Here is a 22,270-nt window from a genome sequence, read left to right as displayed (position 1 = left end):
TTTAGTCATCGGTCCGTTGGATCTATGCTATGCGCATGCGCAGAGGCAATTTTTTGTAATTTAAATTTTATTTTTATTTTTTATAAACCTTTATTTATAAACTGCAACATGTACAAACAGCTGAGAAACAATAATCAAAATAAGTATGGTGCCAGTATGCTGTTTTTTTTTCAATAAAATACTGGAAAGGATAGAAATGTAGTTTGTCTCTTTTATCCGATTATTAATCGATTACTCGAAGTAATAATCGACAGATTAGTCGATTATCAAATTAATTGCAGCCCTGATATACACACACATATATAAATGATGTAGGTTATTTTTACCCACTGTCTGGTACCTGGTACCCACTGTCTGGTACCTGGTACCCACTGTCTGGTACCTGGGTGGAGAGGTCCGAGCCACAGAGCGTGTGTGCCAAGTCAAAGCATTATAGTGGGACTAACACAGTCCTGGTTTATGACTCCTTCAACATCCACTTAAAGAGCTCCTTATCCTCTTCACAGATACTTTAACAGCTGCTGTCAATTCCTGCAGTGCTCATCATTTGCTGATAGGCTGCTACTGACAGCATCCAACACAAATCCAGCAAGCAATCATCTGCCAGCATCCAACACAACTCCAGCAAGCAATCATCTGCCAGCATCCAACACAACTCCAGCAAGCAATCATCTGCCAGCATCCAACACAACTCCAACAAGCAATCATCTGACAGCATCCAACACAACTCCAGCAAGCAAATCATCTGACAGCATCCAACACAACTCCAGCAAGCAAATCATCTGCCAGCATCCAACACAACTCCAGCAAGCAATCATCTGCCAGCATCCAACACAACTCCAGCAAGCAATCATCTGCCAGCATCCAACACAACTCCAGCAAGCAATCATCTGCCAGCATCCAACACAACTCCAGCAAGCAATCATCTGCCAGCATCCAACACAACTCCAGCAAGCAATCATCTGCCAGCATCCAACACAACTCCAGCAAGCAATCATCTGCCAGCATCCAACACAACTCCAGCAAGCAATCATCTGCCAGCATCCAACACAACTCCAGCAAGCAATCATCTGCCAGCATCCAACACAACTCCAGCAAGCAATCATCTGCCAGCATCCAACACAACTCCAGCAAGCAATCATCTGCCAGCATCCAACACAACTCCAGCAAGCAATCATCTGCCAGCATCCAACACAACTCCAGCAAGCAATCATCTGCCAGCATCCAACACAACTCCAGCAAGCAATCATCTGCCAGCATCCAACACAACTCCAGCAAGCAATCATCTGCCAGCATCCAACACAACTCCAGCAAGCAATCATCTGACAGCATCCAACACAACTCCAGCAAGCAATCATCTGACAGCATCCAACACAACTCCAGCAAGCACTCATCTGACAGCATCCAACACAACTCCAGCAAGCAATCATCTGACAGCATCCAACACAACTCCAGCAAGCAATCATCTGACAGCATCCAACACAACTCCAGCAAGCAATCATCTGCCAGCATCCAACACAACTCCAGCAAGCAAATCATCTGCCAGCATCCAACACAACTCCAGCAAGCACTCATCTGCCAGCATCCAACACAACTCCAGCAAGCAATCATCTGACAGCATCCAACACAACTCCAGCAAGCAATCATCTGCCAGCATCCAACACAACTCCAGCAAGCAATCATCTGACAGCATCCAACACAACTCCAGCAAGCAATCATCTGCCAGCATCCAACACAACTCCAGCAAGCAAATCATCTGCCAGCATCCAACACAACTCCAGCAAGCAATCATCTGCCAGCATCCAACACAACTCCAGCAAGCAATCATCTGCCAGCATCCAACACAACTCCAGCAAGCAATCATCTGCCAGCATCCAACACAACTCCAGCAAGCAATCATCTGCCAGCATCCAACACAACTCCAGCAAGCAATCATCTGCCAGCATCCAACACAACTCCAGCAAGCAATCATCTGCCAGCATCCAACACAACTCCAGCAAGCAATCATCTGCCAGCATCCAACACAACTCCAGCAAGCAATCATCTGCCAGCATCCAACACAACTCCAGCAAGCAATCATCTGCCAGCATCCAACACAACTCCAGCAAGCAATCATCTGCCAGCATCCAACACAACTCCAGCAAGCAATCATCTGCCAGCATCCAACACAACTCCAGCAAGCAATCATCTGCCAGCATCCAACACAACTCCAGCAAGCAATCATCTGCCAGCATCCAACACAACTCCAGCAAGCAATCATCTGCCAGCATCCAACACAACTCCAGCAAGCAATCATCTGCCAGCATCCAACACAACTCCAGCAAGCAATCATCTGCCAGCATCCAACACAACTCCAGCAAGCAATCATCTGCCAGCATCCAACACAACTCCAGCAAGCAATCATCTGCCAGCATCCAACACAACTCCAGCAAGCAATCATCTGCCAGCATCCAACACAACTCCAGCAAGCAATCATCTGCCAGCATCCAACACAACTCCAGCAAGCAATCATCTGCCAGCATCCAACACAACTCCAGCAAGCAATCATCTGCCAGCATCCAACACAACTCCAGCAAGCAATCATCTGCCAGCATCCAACACAACTCCAGCAAGCAATCATCTGCCAGCATCCAACACAACTCCAGCAAGCAATCATCTGCCAGCATCCAACACAACTCCAGCAAGCAATCATCTGACAGCATCCAACACAACTCCAGCAAGCAATCATCTGACAGCATCCAACACAACTCCAGCAAGCAATCATCTGCCAGCATCCAACACAACTCCAGCAAGCAATCATCTGCCAGCATCCAACAGAACTCCAGCAAGCAATCATCTGACAGCATCCAACACAACTCCAGCAAGCAATCATCTGACAGCATCCAACACAACTCCAGCAAGCAATCATCTGACAGCATCCAACACAACTCCAGCAAGCAATCATCTGCCAGCATCCAACACAACTCCAGCAAGCAATCATCTGCCAGCATCCAACACAACTCCAGCAAGCAATCATCTGCCAGCATCCAACACAACTCCAGCAAGCAATCATCTGCCAGCATCCAACACAACTCCAGCAAGCAATCATCTGCCAGCATCCAACACAACTCCAGCAAGCAATCATCTGCCAGCATCCAACACAACTCCAGCAAGCAATCATCTGCCAGCATCCAACACAACTCCAGCAAGCAATCATCTGCCAGCATCCAACACAACTCCAGCAAGCAATCATCTGACAGCATCCAACACAACTCCAGCAAGCAATCATCTGACAGCATCCAACACAACTCCAGCAAGCAATCATCTGCCAGCATCCAACACAACTCCAGCAAGCAATCATCTGCCAGCATCCAACACAACTCCAGCAAGCAATCATCTGCCAGCATCCAACAGAACTCCAGCAAGCAATCATCTGACAGCATCCAACACAACTCCAGCAAGCAATCATCTGACAGCATCCAACACAACTCCAGCAAGCAATCATCTGACAGCATCCAACACAACTCCAGCAAGCAATCATCTGCCAGCATCCAACACAACTCCAGCAAGCAATCATCTGCCAGCATCCAACACAACTCCAGCAAGCAATCATCTGCCAGCATCCAACACAACTCCAGCAAGCAATCATCTGCCAGCATCCAACACAACTCCAGCAAGCAATCATCTGACAGCATCCAACACAACTCCAGCAAGCAATCATCTGACAGCATCCAACACAACTCCAGCAAGCAATCATCTGCCAGCATCCAACACAACTCCAGCAAGCAATCATCTGCCAGCATCCAACAGAACTCCAGCAAGCAATCATCTGACAGCATCCAACACAACTCCAGCAAGCAATCATCTGACAGCATCCAACACAACTCCAGCAAGCAATCATCTGACAGCATCCAACACAACTCCAGCAAGCAATCATCTGCCAGCATCCAACACAACTCCAGCAAGCAATCATCTGCCAGCATCCAACACAACTCCAGCAAGCAATCATCTGCCAGCATCCAACACAACTCCAGCAAGCAATCATCTGCCAGCATCCAACACAACTCCAGCAAGCAATCATCTGCCAGCATCCAACACAACTCCAGCAAGCAATCATCTGCCAGCATCCAACACAACTCCAGCAAGCAATCATCTGCCAGCATCCAACACAACTCCAGCAAGCAATCATCTGCCAGCATCCAACACAACTCCAGCAAGCAATCATCTGCCAGCATCCAACACAACTCCAGCAAGCAATCATCTGCCAGCATCCAACACAACTCCAGCAAGCAATCATCTGCCAGCATCCAACACAACTCCAGCAAGCAATCATCTGCCAGCATCCAACACAACTCCAGCAAGCAATCATCTGCCAGCATCCAACACAACTCCAGCAAGCAATCATCTGCCAGCATCCAACACAACTCCAGCAAGCAATCATCTGCCAGCATCCAACACAACTCCAGCAAGCAATCATCTGCCAGCATCCAACACAACTCCAGCAAGCAATCATCTGCCAGCATCCAACACAACTCCAGCAAGCAATCATCTGCCAGCATCCAACACAACTCCAGCAAGCAATCATCTGCCAGCATCCAACACAACTCCAGCAAGCAATCATCTGCCAGCATCCAACACAACTCCAGCAAGCAATCATCTGCCAGCATCCAACACAACTCCAGCAAGCAATCATCTGCCAGCATCCAACACAACTCCAGCAAGCAATCATCTGCCAGCATCCAACACAACTCCAGCAAGCAATCATCTGCCAGCATCCAACACAACTCCAGCAAGCAATCATCTGCCAGCATCCAACACAACTCCAGCAAGCAATCATCTGCCAGCATCCAACACAACTCCAGCAAGCAATCATCTGCCAGCATCCAACACAACTCCAGCAAGCAATCACCTGCCAGCATCCAACACAACTCCAGCAAGCAATCATCTGCCAGCATCCAACACAACTCCAGCAAGCAATCATCTGCCAGCATCCAACACAACTCCAGCAAGCAATCATCTGCCAGCATCCAACAGAACTCCAGCAAGCAATCATCTGACAGCATCCAACACAACTCCAGCAAGCAATCATCTGACAGCATCCAACACAACTCCAGCAAGCAATCATCTGACAGCATCCAACACAACTCCAGCAAGCAATCATCTGCCAGCATCCAACACAACTCCAGCAAGCAATCATCTGCCAGCATCCAACACAACTCCAGCAAGCAATCATCTGCCAGCATCCAACACAACTCCAGCAAGCAATCATCTGCCAGCATCCAACACAACTCCAGCAAGCAATCATCTGCCAGCATCCAACACAACTCCAGCAAGCAATCATCTGCCAGCATCCAACACAACTCCAGCAAGCAATCATCTGCCAGCATCCAACACAACTCCAGCAAGCAATCATCTGCCAGCATCCAACACAACTCCAGCAAGCAATCATCTGACAGCATCCAACACAACTCCAGCAAGCAATCATCTGACAGCATCCAACACAACTCCAGCAAGCAATCATCTGCCAGCATCCAACACAACTCCAGCAAGCAATCATCTGCCAGCATCCAACAGAACTCCAGCAAGCAATCATCTGACAGCATCCAACACAACTCCAGCAAGCAATCATCTGCCAGCATCCAACACAACTCCAGCAAGCAATCATCTGCCAGCATCCAACACAACTCCAGCAAGCAATCATCTGCCAGCATCCAACACAACTCTCTTTGTGGTGGAACAATTGAAGAAGCTACAAACATTGAATTGAAGCTGCAACAATCAATGATTGAACAACACAGCAAGGAAGTTTATAGGCCAATGTTGAATTATGGTTGTTAATTAAGTCATTCTTTGATAAAACACTTTTACAGGCTGACGTATTAATATGAATATTTCATAGGCCTTAATGTGTCTACTCCTCAAAACAAATGCTTTGGTGGAGGCAGTTTAGTAGCTGGAAGAACAAGTTGACTTCATACGCTTATTTGTGTTCTATTGTAGCAATTAAACATATACAATTGTATTTACAATACACAAAGTTTGTGAAAAAACCCTCTAAAATGTCACAAAGTGCCACAAATTCAGTCGGCCATTTTGAATATTCCGCTCCGAATACTAATACAAATTTCCGTAGATTCTACGTCACGGTGGTAACGCCTGAGCATTCTGACCATATTATTAGGGCAGTCATACTGGAAATATGCACACAATGTAAAGAGATGTGTGGTTTATCATTCACAATCCTTATGTAGGACAAGAACATATGTTTGGCTTTTTTATGCGTTCTAAATGGTAAATAAGTATCTACAAATGGAGTCACCAGGTGGAGGCTCCTCTCATTCTACTCTGTGGTATATCTATTTTTAGGAACACTAATACCAAACCTCACAATAATGTCTGATTGAACGTTATGACAGACCGCCTTAAAAAACACAATGGAATTTTACATGTTTCTATGAACGATAAAACACTGAATATTGACAAAATATGAACGTCACACTAGTATTGTAATATTGCCAGTATCAATATTTTCAAACATATCCTGGATTCCCACATTTCCAGGAAATCCCCCATGAATGTATGTATTCATAGTTCTACAATGCTCTACATTCTCAACATTTTAAACCAGATTCCGACCTTTCCACCATCCACCCACACTACTCTTTCCCCAAATTCACGTTTTTCCTGGAATTTCCAGTATTTTTCTCCCCATTGAAAATGACTGGGAAGGGAAGTATACAATCTACTGCATATTCCACATTTCTCAAGCAATTTGAAGCGTTCCAACATCCACACACTCCCCCCACCCTGAACATGCAAGCCAAATTCTCTCATTCCCCTACCGGAATTACAAATTCTAGTTGATAACAATGTTGTCATTTTGAATTTTGTTGAATTTTTTAAATTGCTTATAAATACAGAAAATATGTCCTTGGACACACTTTAATTAGTGATTATTACATTTGAACAGAAGTGTAGATAGAACATGTTAAAAGAGAAAATAAGCAGATATTAACAGTAAATGAACAAGTGGATTAATAATCCATTTTTACAGTTTGTCCCTCATAATAAATAAATAATGATAAATGGGTTATACTTGTATAGCGCTTTTCTACCTTCAAGGTACTGAAAGCGCTTTGACACTATTTCCACATTCAACCATTCACACACACATTCACACACACATTCACACACACATTCACACACACATTCACACACTGATGGCGGGAGCTGCCATGCAAGGCGCTAACCAGCAGCCATCAGGAGCAAGGGTGAAGTGTCTTGCCCAAGGACACAACGGACGTGACTAGGAAGGTAGAAGGTGGGGATTGAACCCCAGTAACCAGCAACCCTCCGATTGCTGACCCAGCCACTCTACCAACTTCGCCACTATATGGCAACTATATGATCATCTACATCTACATCAACTATATCAGGGGTCGGCAACCTTTACTACTCAAAGAGCCATTTTGGCAAGTTTCACAAATTAAAGAAAGTAATGGGAGCCACAAAAAAAAATGTAAAATGAAAAACACCGCATACGAAGCTTAAATGCCTTGTGCTATGTTAACCAGGGGGCTCAGACACACGCACCGGCACACACTTTAATGTGGAAATTTGATGTTAGTGCAGCCCGAATGGCGCTTGATAGCGTCATACTTGCCAACCCTCTCATTTTTCCCGGGAGACTCCCGAATATCAGAGCGTGATGACACTGCTTTTGGCGCCCTCTACAGTCTGCCCTAACAGTGTACCTGCTCGACCACACGTAGAATGCAATTTCAGCTTGCACACGTAAGTGACAGCAAGGCGTACTACCTCAGCAGCCACACATCTTACACTGACGGTACCAATACCCAGAATCCCATGCAGCACTAACTCTTCTGCTCAACCAACACACGGAGAGGGGGGGGGGGGGATTTGGTGGTAGCGGGGGTGTATAATGTAGACCGGAAGAGTTAGGGCTGCATGGGATTCTGGGTAATGGTTGTGTTGTGTTTATGTTGTGTTACGGTGGGATGTTCTCCAGAAATGTGTTTTTCATTCTTTTTTGGTGTGGGTTCACAGTGTGGCGCATATTTGTAACGTAACAATGTTAAAGTTGTTTGATACAGCTACCGTCAGTGTAAGCTGTGTGGCTGATGACTAAGTATGCTTTGCTGTCTCCTGTGTGTGCAAGTAATAACAACATGCAACATGTGGCTGGACTGGCACGCTGTATGTAAATGCTATAGAGGACAATTACTACAGTGCAATTAGAGCACGCCCTTTATTTAGTAATTAGAGTGTAAATAGGATTATTTTTTCCCTGGGAGTTATCTATGAGAGACACTGAGATCTAGGGATGGGTGATACCACACTTTTAGGATTCGATACCGATACCTTTTCTTGCATTTTCATCGATACCGATACCAATAATTTCTTATTGGCAATTTTTTGTCAGTCAAAAATATTATTACTATTGTTATTATTTAAGACAAATCACAAGACAAATACAGACCATTTATACCACATTTATTATGGTCAATATATAATACAAGTAAAATTAAAATAAATAACATAAATATGAAAAATAAATTAAATATTATATATAACAATAACTATATATTATATATAATAATAATTAAATATTAGGGCTTTCCAATTAACAGTCAAATCCAAATTGCAAGAAGCTGCAGTTATTTTTTAAAGTTTGTGATATAATTAGCAATTAATGAAATATGAAATAGGCTAATGTTTTCGAAATGTAAGAAATCATGTCACAGATTAAAACCAAAATCACATTCAATCATATATTCAAGATTTTCTTGGAAAAAAATAAAACTGTAATGCAAAGATGAAGAATCTCCAAATTGTATCTCTTTCTTATCTTGTTTTAAATACTCAAGCAATTTTCAACTAACAGTAAATTCCCCTGTGTGGAAATTATTTGAATTTAGGATAATCATTTAAACAAAAATATTCAGTAAACATTACTAAAAAACAAAAAAACAATGCCTGTTTTAAGTCAACAAATGGACAACACTGGATATGCCTGCATGGCTGCATCGCTGTCGGCTGGCTGTGTGTGTGTGTGTGTGTGTGTGTGTGTGTGTGTGTGTGTGTGTGTGTGTGTGTGTGTGTGTGTGTGTGTGTGTGTGTGTGTGTGTGTGTATGTGTGTGTGTGTGTGTGTGTTGCACGTTGACGACGCTCATTGGCTGTCTCTAGCTGTCACGTGACTGGGCCAGCTCTATACTCTGCCAGGTACAGGGGTGTCCCAGCTCTATACTCTGCCAGGTACAGGGGTGTCCTAGCTCTATACTCTGCCAGGTACAGGTGTGTCCTAGCTCTATACTCTGCCAGGTACAGGTGTGTCCCAGCTCTATACTCTGCCAGGTACAGGGGTGTCCTAGCTCTATACTCTGCCAGGTACAGGTGTGTCCCAGCTCTATACTCTGCCAGGTACAGGGGTGTCCCAGCTCTATACTCTGCCAGGTACAGGTGTGTCCCAGCTCTATACTCTGCCAGGTACAGGTGTGTCCCAGCTCTATACTCTGCCAGGTACTGGGGTGTCCCAGCTCTATACTCTGCCAGGTACAGGTGTGTCCCAGCTCTATACTCTGCCAGGTACAGGGGTGTCCCAGCTCTATACTCTGCCAGGTACAGGTGTGTCCCAGCTCTATACTCTGCCAGGTACAGGTGTGTCCCAGCTCTATACTCTGCCAGGTACAGGTGTGTCCCAGCTCTATACTCTGCCAGGTACAGGTGTGTCCCAGCTCTATACTCTGCCAGGTACAGGGGTGTCCCAGCTCTATACTCTGCCAGGTACAGGTGTGTCCCAGCACATAGTAAGTTAAGTAAGTCATCAAAAACATCTGAAAGTGATGCTTGCACCCCCCACATGCCGTTTTTTGGTTTATATCCATACTTTTTTCAGAAAAGTGATGCCAAATGAGTAGCGTGTGAGTATCGATATATCGAAACCACAGGATCGATACGCACATCCCTACTGAGATCCATAAGTCTCCTGGGAAAATCGGGGGGTCGGCATGTATGTAGCTGAGCCGCATCAGAGTGGTCAAGGAGCCGCATGCGGCTCCAGAGCCGCGGGTTGCCGACCCCTGAACTATATGATCATCTACATCTACATCAACTATATGATCATCTACATCTACATCTACATCAACTATATGATCATCTACATCTACATCTACATCAACTATATGATCATCTACATCTACATCTACATCAACTATATGATCATCTACATCTACATCTACTATATGATAATCTACATCTACATCTACATCAACTATATGATCATCTACATCTACGTCTACATCAACTATATGATCATCTACATCTACATCTACATCAACTATATGATCATCTACATCTACATCAACTATATGATCATCTACATCTACATCTACTATATGATCATCTACATCTACATCAACTATATGATCATCTACATCTACATCTACATCAACTATATGATCATCTACATCTACATCTACTATATGATCATCTACATCTACATCAACTATATGATCATCTACATCTACATCTACTATATGATCATCTACATCTACATCTACATCAACTATATGATCATCTACATCTACATCTACATCAACTATATGATTTGCCTGAGAAGCTGGACAGGAGAAAAAAAAACAAAAAAAAAAACTTTTTTTTTTTTTTTTTTTTTTAATTTGTGGCGGACATAATTTTTTCGTGGCAGGCCGCCACAAATAAATGAATGTGTGGGAAACACTGGTTACTACGTCAACATGTTTCAAGCCATTCCAAACATTCCAACACCAATACATTCATATCATCTTGGACTATTGTGCCAGTATCAATATTTTCCAAAATTCCCAGTTTTCCCACATTTCCAGGAAATTCCCTACGAATAGATGTATTCATAGTTCTACAAGGTATTCGTAGTTCTACAATGTATTCATAGTTCTACAATGTAGTCATAGTTCTACAATGTATTCATAGTTCTACATAGTATTCATAGTTGTACAATGTATTCATAGTTCTACAATGTATTCATAGTTCTACAATGTAGTCATAGTTCTACAATGTATTCATAGTTCTACAATGTAGTCATAGTTCTACAATGTATTCATAGTTCTACAATGTAGTCATAGTTCTACAATGTAGTCATATTTCTACAATGTATTCATAGTTCTACAATGTAGTCATAGTTCTACAATGCTCTACATTCTCAAAATGTTGTGACAATTTTAAAGCAGATTCCGACCTTTCCACCTTCCACCCACACTACTCTTCCGATAAATCGAATGCAATACATGATTTCCCTTTCCCTAAATGCCTGGTTTTCCTGGAATTTCCAGTAATTTCCACCCTATTGACAATGAATGGCAAATATACAATGGAATGCATATTCCACATTTATCACCCCATTTGAAGCGTTCCACCACCCACACACTCCACTCACCCGGGACCATCAAAGTACCTTTTTCCGAGTTAAAAAAATATTCTGGAATTCTGGGAATTCCTAGTTTTCCTGAAGGCCTATTTTCACCTCTTCCTGGAAAGTTTTCAAAGTCCATGCTTTTCAAGCGTTTTCGACCATTCCACCTTCAAATACATCCCTCTTAGTTGGGACAACAAATGCTCCGTTTCTTGTTTTTTTTTGTACAAATTCCCGATTTTCCCGAAATTCCAGGAATTCCGCAATACCCATTCTCAATTCAAATTGTTACTACGTCAACATTTGTCAACCGATTCCAAAAATGTCAACACCAACTCATTCATATCAATGTGCTAGTATCAACACTTTCTAAAATTCCCGGTCCTGGTACTGAAAATTCCCTGAATCCCAACTGGAATTGCAAGTTGTAGTTGGTAACAATGTTGTCATTTAGAATGCTATTAAATGTCCACTTGATGAAATGCTGGGTGGAGTTTGGTGTGAAGGGACATTGTGTTGACAAAAGAAGAAGATGTAAGGTTGCTTGTTGTGAGCGAGGCCCTTTTACACGCTCAGCGAGCAGCAGAAGCCGTGAACGTCTTATTACGACCTTCAATAGCGAAACATCCCCCCTCTCCCCTCCCCCTCCCCCCAGGGAGGAAAAGGTCCTGGTGTGGATGACAAAGGGTCGTGTTCTTTTGGGCATTAGCGACACCGAGGTTGTGTTTTACCGTCGGCCATGGCTGTTTGTGCACGTGGGTGGCCACACATGTGCCTGAACACAAAGAGCGCGTGTGTGTGTGTGTGTGCGTGTGTGTGTGTGTGTGTGTGTGTGTAAGTGCACAAATAAAGTGTATATGAGGAGGAATAAAAAAAGGTTTGTGCTAAATGGTTTTGCATGTGTGAGTAAAAGCAACGTTTGAAGGCCGTGGGGGGGTTGGGGTTTTTTTTTGGGGGGGGGGGGGGGTATGTTCCATGGCAGCCCTCCTGCCCCCCCCCCCCCCTCCTTTTTGTCCACGCCTGGCCGGGTCATGTGACAACTGGTTCTCACAGGACGGGTGTGCAGCCAGAAAGAAGAGGGCAGCGTGTTGGAGCCACAAGCTTGTTGCCATTGTTTGCATCGCCGCTCAATGAGCACCAATCAGTCCTGAAAGATGGGCATCAAACCCCCGGCACTGACCGCAGCACCTCTGTGCCAGATGGGGTCTGGGAGCGGCCGAAAGTATTTTACCTCTCATTTATTTGTCAGATCACGGCTTCCATTACCCATTTTAAGATGAATATTGTTGTTGTTTTTTCTCCAGTTTTAACACACATCCCAAAAACAGAAACTTTTAAATTGTTAAGATTGTTGTTTGTACGTGTCCTGTTATTTACTGTTTATATGTTATTTACTGTTTATATGTTGTATGCTGTTTATATGTGTCCTGTTATTTACTGTTTATATGTTATTTACTGTTTATATGTTGTATGCTGTTTATATGTGTCCTGTTATTTACTGTTTATATGTTATTTACTGTTTATATGTTGTATGCTGTTTATATGTGTCCTGTTATTTACTGTTTATATGTTATTTACTGTTTATATGTTGTATGCTGTTTATATGTGTCCTGTTATTTACTGTTTATATGTTATTTACTGTTTATATGTTGTATGCTGTTTATATGTGTCCTGTTATTTACTGTTTATATGTTATTTACTGTTTATATGTTGTATGCTGTTTATATGTGTCCTGTTATTTACTGTTTATATGTTATTTACTGTTTATATGTTGTATGCTGTTTATGTGTCCTGTTATTTACTGTTTATATGTTATTTACTGTTTATATGTTGTATGCTGTTTATATGTGTCCTGTTATTTACTGTTTATATGTTGTATGCTGTTTATATGTGTCCTGTTATTTACTGTTTATATGTTATTTACTGTTTATATGTTGTATGCTGTTTATATGTGTCCTGTTATTTACTGTTTATATGTTGTATGCTGTTTATATGTGTCCTGTTATTTACTGTTTATATGTTGTATGCTGTTTATATGTGTCCTGTTATTTACTGTTTATATGTTATTTACTGTTTATATGTTGTATGCTGTTTATATGTGTCCTGTTATTTACTGTTTATATGTTGTATGCTGTTTATATGTTGTATGCTGTTTATATGTGTCCTGTTATTTACTGTTTATATGTTGTATGCTGTTTATATGTTGTATGCTGTTTATATGTGTCCTGTTATTTACTGTTTATATGTTGTATGCTGTTTATATGTGTCCTGTTATTTACTGTTTATATGTTATATACTGTTTATATGTGTCCTGTTATTTACTGTTTATATGTTATATACTGTTTATATGTGTCCTGTTATTTACTGTTTATATGTTTATATGTTATATACTGTTTATATGTTATATGCTGTTTATATGTGTCCTGTTATTTACTTTTTATATGTTGTATGCTGTTTATATGTGTCCTGTTATTTACTGTTTATATGTTTATATGTTATATACTGTTTATATGTGTCCTGTTATATGCTGTTTATATGTGTCCTGTTATTGACTGGCAACTAAACATGCTGCATGTGTTCTAGGACTATACTACCACTTATATCACAATATCTATATCATAATATATCACAATATGTGTAAAATAATATATCACAATATGTATATAATAATATATCACAATATGTATATAATAATATATCACAATATGTATATAATAAAATATCACAATATGTATATAATATATCAAAATATGTATATAATATATCAGAATATGTATATAATAATATATGAAAATATGTATATAATAATATATCACAATATGTATATAATAATATATCACTATATGTATATAATAATATATCACAATACGTAAATAATAATATCACAATACATATATAATATATCACAATATGTGTATAATAATAATACATCACAATATGTATATAATAATATATCATATTATGTATATAATAATATATCACAATATGTATATAATAATATATCACAATACGTATATAATAATATATCACAATATGTATATAATAATATATCACAATATGTATATAATAATGTATCACAATATGTATATAATAATATATCACAATACGTATATAATAATTTATCACAATATGTATATAATAATATATCACAATATGTATATAATAATATATCACAATATGTATATAATAATATATCACAATACATATATAATATATCACAATATGTATATAATAATACATCACAATATGTATATAATAATATATCACAATACGTACATAATATCACAATATGTATGTAATAATACATCACAATATGTATATAATAATATATCACAATATGTATATAATATTACAACAGTTCCTCTTGTAATATGTTCTCCAAACTATCAACTTTCTGATTTACTGTTAATATCTGCTTACTTTTTCTTGTGTAGAGTCTACACTTCTGTTGAGATGTAATAATCACTTATTTGTCTGGGTTTTTGATACTTTCATTACTTTTGGGCGGTACTACAAATGTGGGTATTGGTCCTACACCAAGTGGTTACTTCAAATGTTGTTGTTCGAACAATGATAATCAGACACAAAACACAGAATGGTGGTGTAACAATATCAACTAAACATTTACATTTTATACTATTGGCTCTGATATAAATGATCATAAATTATATATATATATACACACATATATATATATATATATATATATATATATATATATATATATATATATATATATATATATATATATATATATATATATATATATATATATATATATATATATATATATATATATATATATATATATATATATACACACTACCGTTCAAAAGTTTGGGGTCACCCAAACAATTTTGTGGAATAGCCTTCATTTCTAAGAACAAGAATAGACTGTGGAGTTTCAGATGTAAGTTCTCTTTTTCTGGCCATTTTGAGCGTTTAATTGAGCCCACAAATGTGATGCTCCAGAAAGTCAATCTGCTCAAAGGAAGGTCAGTTTTGTAGCTTCTGTAACGAGCTAAAGTGTTTTCAGATGTGTGAACATGATTGCACAAGGGTTTTCTAATCATCAATTAGCCTTCTGAGCCAATGAGCAAACACATTGTACCATTAGAACACTGGAGTGATAGTTGCTGGAAATGGGCCTCTATACACCTATGTAGATATTGCACCAAAAAGCAGACATTTGCAGCTAGAATAGTCATTTACCACATTAGCCATGTATAGAGTGTATTTCTGTAAAGTTAAGACTAGTTGAAAGTTATCTTCATTGAAAAGTACTGTGCTTTTCCTTCAAAAATAAGGACATTTACATGTGACCCCAAACTTTTGAACGCTAGTGTATATTCACATATATATATATATATATATATATATATATATATATATATATATATATATATATATATATATATATATATATATATATATAGTGTATATATATATATATGTGTGTGTATATATATATATATATATATATATATATATATATATATATATACACACACACAACACACAGACACAATCTGTTTTAACATGTTCTATCTACACTTATGTTCAAATGTAATAATCACTTATTCTCTTCTTCTTTGATACTTGACATTAGTTTTGGATGATACCACAAATATTTGTGTATCAGTAGTTACAGGATCATACATTGGTCATATTCAAAGTCCTCATGTGTCCAGGGACATATTTACTGACTTTATAAACATCATATACATTTAAAAAAACCAAAATAAGTTGTTGTGATGCCAAAAAATATTGATGTAATCATAGTAGTATCGACTAGATACGCTCTTGTACTTGGTATCATTACAGTGGATGTCAGGTGTAGATCCACCCATGGCATTTGTTTACATTGTGACGGTGGTAAGCTATTGTATCCTCCTACGGTGTGTAGTGAAGCATGTTTAGCTATTCCTCGTCCTCCAGTGATAATGCTACATGTAAGAAACTTACTTTATTTGTTGCCATGGAGACCAGGATTAGTGATTTAGAAGTAGCTAAAACACTGTGGATGGATGTTAGCTGCTAGCTAGCTAGCCATGTCTTAAAGCAGCTCTTCCTGAGGGTGTTTCAGTGTTAGAACTTCACCTTTATCTTGACTTTTTACACCAAAATGCGTCCATTCTCCCTTTTCTGTCTCCACACTGTGTCTGCTTGTAAGTACTCTGTGTGTGTGCGCTGCCAAACATGCTCCTCTGCTGATAACACCAGCAATGTCACAACGTGACTACGACGAGGGGGCTGAGGGACTGGTACTTTTTAAAGGCGGTATAGTACCAAATATGATTGACTAGTATTGCGGTACTATACTAATAGCGGTATACCGTACAACCCTACCAGGCACTAAAGGATACTTTGCTTTGATAAACCAGCGACAAGAAGGTTTCATACTTCCAAAGATTGGACAGATAAGTCCATATCGACTTCAAGTCCCCAAGGATTTGTGAAGAGACTTGACGGCCTGAGCTGGCGGTTACGGCGAGGTCAGTGTGGACCGTCAACTAAATAAATAGCAGCTCTGGCGGGACTGCCTTGGAAATAAATGCTGTGAGAAGAACCACAGGACACAAAGGTCTCCTTGATTTCCAGATAACTCCAGGACTCCCAGAGGTGGGGGACCGGGGCCTGGTGGGGACAGTGTCTGGGGGTGGGGGCTGCGCAGACACGTCTTCTGCGGGTCCCCCGTGACCCCATGTAGTCGCGGGGCCTTGGCTGGAAAAACCAGACCCATCCGCCGCATTCAGACGGAGGCTAAAAGGTTAATTGGACCTCTGTGCCGCACCTTCCTCTGTGTAATTTACTGTGATTAATGCATGAAGGTTACTTTGCAATTAACTGAACGGGCAGGATTGTGTGCGGGACTGCCCACACTCAACATCACATCCCTAGTTGCTGCATTATCAACCACATTAACATTTATTAACACATGAAAACACACACAAGTACTGAAAATTGGTATGGATTCAAATGTAAAAGGTCCCATCCATGCCCAAAATAGTCTATTGGAAGTGTGTTGATTTCGATCATGGCTCATTCATGTTTACTTTTACAGTAGTTGATTGTTAACTGTAAATAATAACGATAGGAGTGACACAATTCTTCGAGTAATTTGAATACCTCAAATACTAATTGATGATTTTTCTCTGCCTTGAGGAATTGTTTATTTAATGGCAAAGCAAATATTGAGATAGTACGATGCTAGCTGGCGGCTAATGATAAATTAGCCATGATATCTACAACTATTATGGCTTAGCTCGTAGCATGAATGTGTAATTCTTGGACGTATACACTTTTAACGTTTATTATTTCTTATTGAAGTATTATCTTGGTATTATTCATCTTAAACACGTTTGCTACTTGTTTCGGAAAGCACCAACTTAGGAGAGTCTAAATAGAAAGAAGAAACCTAAAAGAGTTACGTTTTTACCAAAGACAACAATCATAAATGAATCTTTCAGCACGTACACAATGTTGACATCTATAGTTATATTTTGATAAACAATCATAAATGAATCTTTCAGCACATACACAATGTTGACATCTATAGTTATATTTTGATAAACAATCATAAATGAATCTTTCAGCACGTACACAATGTTGACATCTATAGTTATATTTTGATAAACAATCATAAATGAATCTTTCAGCACGTACACAATGTTGACATCTATAGTTATATGTTGATAAACAATCATAAATGAATCTTTCAGCACGTACACAATGTTGACATCTATAGTTATATTTTCATAAACAATCATAAATGAATCTTTCAGCACGTACACAATGTTGACATCTATAGTTATATTTTGATAAACAATCATAAATGAATCTTTCAGTACGTACACAATGTTGACATCTATAGTTATATTTTGATAAACAATCATAAATAATCTTTCAGCACGTACACAATGTTGACATCTATAGTTATATTTTGATAAACAATCATAAATGAATATTTCAGCACGTACACAATGTTGACATCTATAGTTATATTTTGATAAACAATCATAAATGAATCTTTCAGCACGTACACAATGTTGACATCTATAGTTATATTTTGATAAACAATCATAAATGAATCTTTCAGCACGTACACAATGTTGACATCTATAGTTATATTTTGATAAACAATCATAAATGAATCTTTCAGCACGTACACAATGTTGACATCTATAGTTATATTTTGATAAACAATCATAAATGAATCTTTCAGCACGTACACAATGTTGACATCTATAGTTATATTTTGATAAACAATCATAAATTAATCTTTCAGCACGTACACAATGTTGACATCTATAGTTATATTTTGATAAACAATCATAAATGAATCTTTCAGCACGTACACAATGTTGACATCTATAGTTATATTTTGATCAACAATCATAAATGAATCTTTCAGCACGTACACAATGTTGACATCTATAGTTATATTTTGATCAACAATCATAAATGAATCTTTCAGCACGTACACAATGTTGACATCTATAGTTATACTTTAATAAACAATCATAAATGAATCTTTCAGCATGTACACAATGTTGACATCTATAGTTATATTTTGATAAACAATCATAAATGAATCTTTCAGCACGTACACAATGTTGACATCTATAGTTATATTTTGATAAACAATCATAAATGAATATTTCAGCACGTACACAATGTTGACATCTATAGTTATATTTGATAAACAATCATAAATGAATCTTTCAGCACGTACACAATAATGACATCTAGAGTTATATTTTGATAAACAATCATAAATGAATCTTTCAGCACGTACACAATGTTGACATCTATAGTTATATTTTGATAAACAATCATAAATGAATCTTTCAGCACATACGCAATGTTGACATCTATAGTTATATTTTGATAAACAATCATAAATGAATCTTTCAGCACGTACACAATGTTGACATCTATAGTTATATTTTGATAAAGACGGGAAAAACTAGCTACTTGTAAACGATGCATGCAACAACAACAACAACAACAAACATGGCTGTAGATGCAAAGTTAAATCATGAAATACAAACTTACACTCACAAAAACGATACATATTTATCCAGGAGAGTGTTGATACCAGTGTCCTTGACTCAGACACACACAAAGAAGTTGTAGACCTCCATGCTTTTACAAGTTGCATCTGTTTTGTCCTGTAGAATGATGTGTGGAGCACAATAGTTCACATGTCTGGGAACGCCACCAACAAATAATTATTGATATCACTCCACAGATATTTGTTTGATAAAGTATAGATCTATTCCATAGCATAGTTGGATTTTTTTGCTCGTATCTGCTTTTTGCAGGAAGATTAAAGCCTCCGATAGTTGGCATGCTGCTTGATGTACAACAGCCATCTTGGCTTGGTCGACCACCACTGCTTTTCACTTGCGGGTAGAAGTCACATGACGGAATACGAGCAATAATTGGCAGCTCTTTGACAGTTAATAAAGGTTTTTACCAGAGAATTTCTGTATTTCCATTGTTCCTCGGGGGAAAAACCATTTAGAAATCCAAACAAAGGAGCTAAGCCATCACTCCCCCGCATCAGAGCTGCTAGTGATGATGTGCAGCAAAGTTCCCACCTGGAAGTCCAGACTGTTTTGACAGACTTGACATCAAGGGACTGCGACACCCTAAGCAAACCTTCCAAATAGTCTTCCACCCCCCCCCCCCTCTTCCTTCTCTCTTCCAGTCAAGCCCACTGGCAGCGTTCCAGCTGTGGATTATTTGCGTGTCTCTCTTATTTGCGTGTCTCTCTTATTTCCGTGTCTCTTTTATTTGTGTGTCTCTTTTATATGTGTGTCTCTTTTATTTGTGTGTCTCTCTTATTTGCGTGTCTCTTTTATTTGCGTGTCTCTTTTATTTGTGTGTCTCTCTTATTTGCGTGTCTCTTTTATTTGCGTGTCTCTCTTATTTGCGTGTCTCTTTTATTTGTGTGTCTCTTTTATATGTGTGTCTCTTTTATTTGTGTGTCTCTCTTATTTCCGTGTCTCTTTTATTTGTGTGTCTCTTTTATTTGTGTGTCTCTTTTATTTGCGTGTCTCTTTTATTTGCGTGTCTCTTTTATTTGCGTGTCTCTCTTATTTGCGTGTCTCTTTTATTTGCGTGTCTCTTTTATTTGCGTGTCTCTTTTATTTGCGTGTCTCTTTTATTTGCGTGTCTCTTTTATTTGCGTGTCTCTCTTATTTGCGTGTCTCTCTTATTTGCGTGTCTCTTTTATTTGCGTGTCTCTTTTATTTGCGTGTCTCTTTTATTTGCGTGTCTCTCTTATTTGCGTGTCTCTTTTATTTGCGTGTCTCTTTTATTTGCGTGTCTCTTTTATTTGTGTGTCTCTCTTATTTGCGTGTCTCTTTTATTTGCGTGTCTCTTTTATTTGCGTGTCTCTTTTATTTGCGTGTCTCTTTTATTTGCGTGTCTCTCTTATTTGTGTGTCTCTTTTATTTGCGTGTCTCTTTTATTTGCGTGTCTCTTTTATTTGCGTGTCTCTCTTATTTGCGTGTCTCTTTTATTTGCGTGTCTCTTTTATTTGCGTGTCTCTTTTATTTGTGTGTCTCTCTTATTTGTCTGTCTCTTTTATTTGCGTGTCTCTTTTGTTTGTGTGTCTCTCTTATTTGCGTGTCTCTTTTATTTGCGTGTCTCTTTTATTTCCGTGTCTCTTTTATTTGTGTGTCTCTCTTATTTGCGTGTCTCTCTTATTTGCGTGTCTCTTTTATTTGCGTGTCTCTTTTATTTGTGTGTCTCTTTTATTTCCGTGTCTCTTTTATTTGTGTGTCTCTCTTATTTGCGTGTCTCTCTTATTTGCGTGTCTCTTTTATTTGCGTGTCTCTTTTATTTGCGTGTCTCTTTTATTTGTGTGTCTCTTTTATTTGCGTGTCTCTCTTATTTGCGTGTCTCTTTTATTTGCGTGTCTCTTTTATTTCCGTGTCTCTTTTATTTGTGTGTCTCTCTTATTTGTGTGTCTCTCTTATTTGCGTGTCTCTTTTATTTGCGTGTCTCTTTTATTTGTGTGTCTCTTTTATTTGCGTGTCTCTTTTATTTGCGTGTCTCTTTTATTTGCGTGTCTCTTTTATTTGTTTTGTGTGTCTCTCTTATTTGCGTGTCTCTTTTATTTGCGTGTCTCTTTTATTTGCGTGTCTCTTTTATTTGCGTGTCTCTTTTATTTGCGTGTCTCTTTTATTTGCGTGTCTCTTTTATTTGCGTGTCTCTCTTACAGCAAACTGCTCTTTGTTCCAGCCATCTTTCAGTAGTGTGAAGTGAGAGTCTGCTAGGTAGCTGAGCTCTGCCTGGCTTGTCTTTGTTGAGCACAAGATTATTGTCTTTGGCCCTAACGTACATTACAAACACATCGTAGCACATAAGTCTTTGGCCCTAACGTACATTACAAACACATCATAGCACATAAGTCTTTGGCCCTAACGTACATTACAAACACATCGTAGCACATAAGTCTTTGGCCCTAACGTACATTACAAACACATCGTAGCACATAAGTCTTTGGCCCTAACGTACATTACAAACACATCGTAGCACATAAGTCTTTGGCCCTAACGTACATTACAAACACATCGTAGCACATAAGTCTCGCCTCTTCAGGGATTTCACATTTAATGGAGCCTTGCTTTTTTGAAGGAAGTCAATGGACACATTCCCTTGACAAAGAGCCGCCACTGCTAATCTGCACCAGCGAGTGTGTGTGTGTGTGTGTGTGTGTGTGTGTGTGTGTGTGTGTGTGTGTGTGTGTGTGTGTGTGTGTGTGTGTGTGTGTGTGTGTGTGTGTGTGTGTGTGTGTGTGTGTGTGTGTGTGTGTGTGTGTGTGTGTGCATTCATTTGACTGTATG

Source organism: Entelurus aequoreus, linkage group LG26 (genome assembly GCF_033978785.1).
Source record: "Entelurus aequoreus isolate RoL-2023_Sb linkage group LG26, RoL_Eaeq_v1.1, whole genome shotgun sequence".
NCBI classification, from domain to species: Eukaryota; Metazoa; Chordata; class Actinopteri; order Syngnathiformes; family Syngnathidae; genus Entelurus; species Entelurus aequoreus.
This window is presented reverse-complemented; position numbering follows the sequence as displayed.